The sequence below is a fragment of the Nannobrachium achirus genome (genome assembly GCF_963921795.1).
Source record: "Nannobrachium achirus genome assembly, chromosome: 21".
In the NCBI taxonomy this organism is placed as follows: Eukaryota; Metazoa; Chordata; class Actinopteri; order Myctophiformes; family Myctophidae; genus Nannobrachium; species Nannobrachium achirus.
The window spans coordinates 58,459,327-58,461,826 of record NC_137828.1 but is presented as its reverse complement, the minus strand read 5'-3'; the positions used below and the strand labels follow the sequence as shown (position 1 = coordinate 58,461,826).

The window sequence follows — 2,500 nt, the reverse complement described above, 5'->3', positions numbered from 1 at the left end:
TGAATTTAGCAACAGACTCCCACCTGAAAATGATCTGTGCCAGGGACCCCATACAACATATTTTTTAAGTCTGTTTGTTTGTTTTTATTAGTAAGGGCATTTTTATCAGATATCTGACCAATCTTCCAACTAAATCGTTACCAAGAAATGTGTGTAATAACATATACTAAAAGGTTGAAATTCAACTCCCGGGGGAAACCTCATAAAAAACTGCTCAAAGTCCTGTTACCGATAACTGATTTTCGAAAATCCGAAAGTGCTTAAATTGGACTTGAGTAACTAGAGATTTTTCATGACTCTGAGTTGATTGCACACATTTATTTTTCACCAAGACCACTCCCTGGTGGAAAAACCTACGCACCTACTTTTCACACTCATCATTCACCCCCCCAATGCCCCCCTGCCCACACACACATACCCTGCAGCAGGGACATGCTGGGCCCCTGATTCAGCCCGGGAAAACGATCTCTCTCTATAGCGCTGCTGCTACTCAAAGATTTGCCATTTCAGATCATAACAAGTGAATTACATGAGTTATATTTCGTCATTGTCAGGTGGAAACCTTGTATGTCCAAAACCATTTGTTTTGTATTTATGATTTAAATTAGTGAAAACAGCCGATCTACAAGCACACAACGCCTCGCACCGCGAGGCGTTGTGTTCTTGTAGATCTGCTGTTTTCACTACTTTTGTGCGACGGCGTTGTATGATGAAACAGGGCTTTGCTTTGCGATTATTATTTTTTTTACAAATTTAAAACTTGGATGAGGTTTCTGCCCGACAGTGAAGATTTACTTTATTGGCCGCCTAGCCCCCAAAATGGAACGAAGGCCGACATTTTATTTTAATTTTTTTCCTAATGGCCGGCCTGGACTGGCCGGGAATGAACCAGCCGTTTGGGAGTTGTCCCGCTTTTCCCAATGGCCAGCATGTCCCTGCCCTGCAGGGTGCATGTAAATTAAAATATTGCTAAAATAGTTTCTTTTTTAATTGTTTGACATGGTAAATAGGCATAGTTATAGTTTAGTAGTGTTTAGCTGGTTGGCATTCAAAGTGAGGCGTTAACATTAGACAGCACCAGACATGCTGAAGCCATTTGCAACCTTTTTCTCACAGATCACAGATGAGTTTGAGTGCATTTCATCAATCACATGGCATTCTGGCAATGAGTTTAGAGTAGCTTTCAAATCAACCAAGTCCATCTTCCAGGTACGTGCTGGCCATTGGGAAAAGCGGGACAACTCCCGAACGGCCGGTTCATTCCCGGCCGGTCCAGGCCGGCCTTTAGGAAAAAATTTAAAATAAAATGACGGCCTTCGTTCCATTTTGGGGGCTGAGCGGCCAACAAAGTAAATCGTCACCGTCGGGCAGAAACCTTGTATCTCCAAGTTTCAAATTTGTACATTTTTTCGCAAAGCAAAGCCCTGCTTCATCATACAAGGCCGTCGCACAAAAGTAGTGAAAACAGCAGATCTACAAGCAAACAACGCCTCGAGGCGTTGTGTGCTTGTAGATCGGCTGTTTTCACTAAATCATTTTTTAAATGATAAATTCAAAACAAACGGTTTTGGACAAACAAGGTTTCCACCCGACAACGATGAAATATAACTCATGTAATTGGCCCACTGGCTTGTCAGTGTCACTTGTCATGATCTGAAATGGCAAATCTTTGAGTAGCAGCAGCGCTAGAGAGAGATCTCTCTCTATAGTGCGCAATGAGGGCCTCTCCAACTCTTTTTCCCGGGCTGAATCAGGGGCCCAGCATGTCCCAGCCATCTTGCATCTTCTACATCTCCATCCCACTTGTAGGTTTTACACAGTATGATTCATTCATCCTCAATAGCGACCTGGGCTGAACGATGGTCCCACTCTCCACTATAAAGGAAAACCATCCTAAGACTAAGTGCTCTTCTCAGCCGGATGCTAAGAATACTGTCAAAGACACTTCCATGCCAGTGACGCACGTGGCACAGAGCACTGAAACATCTACTCCCTATTATCTCAATATCCAAATCGAAGCCTGTGCAATGCATTATAAAGGACTGGCGCAGAAATTAACCATTCCATATTCCAATAGAATAAACATTGCATATGTAAGGGATAAATACTGCCGGGGAGGTTGTCCATATATAACATCCCGACGGACTGATAACTCCCCGAGGCGCAAGCCGAGGGGAGTTATCGAAGGGATGTTATATATCGACAACCCCCCCGCGGAGCCAGTATTTATCCCGCTTATTACCCGGCTACTAAATAAAATTAATAATTTGACTCAAAACTAAAAACAAAACCAAGTATTTCCTTGTTTACAGACGGCTGTAAGTGTTCCACAACTGTTGCGCTGGGCGTCCTCCCAGCGCGACACGGTGCTGATTAGATAGAAAATCCATTTTCTGATACTACTGTACGTCGTCTATTTCTCGCTTAAAATATTTTTAAAAACATTCTTGAGATCAATGTTTAGTTCTAAATGTCGCTGTGTGGTTGTTTACATGGCTGA

The 2,500-nt window shown here is 42.9% G+C and overlaps 1 protein-coding gene across 1 annotated transcript in view; it reads right to left on the bottom strand.

Moving 5' to 3' along the window:
- LOC308306965 (receptor-type tyrosine-protein phosphatase mu-like) overlaps nt 1–2,500 on the bottom strand; it is a gene marked incomplete at its 3' end in the record, with an annotated part of 181,262 nt that overhangs the window by 13,342 nt on the left and 165,420 nt on the right. The window lies entirely within an intron of this gene.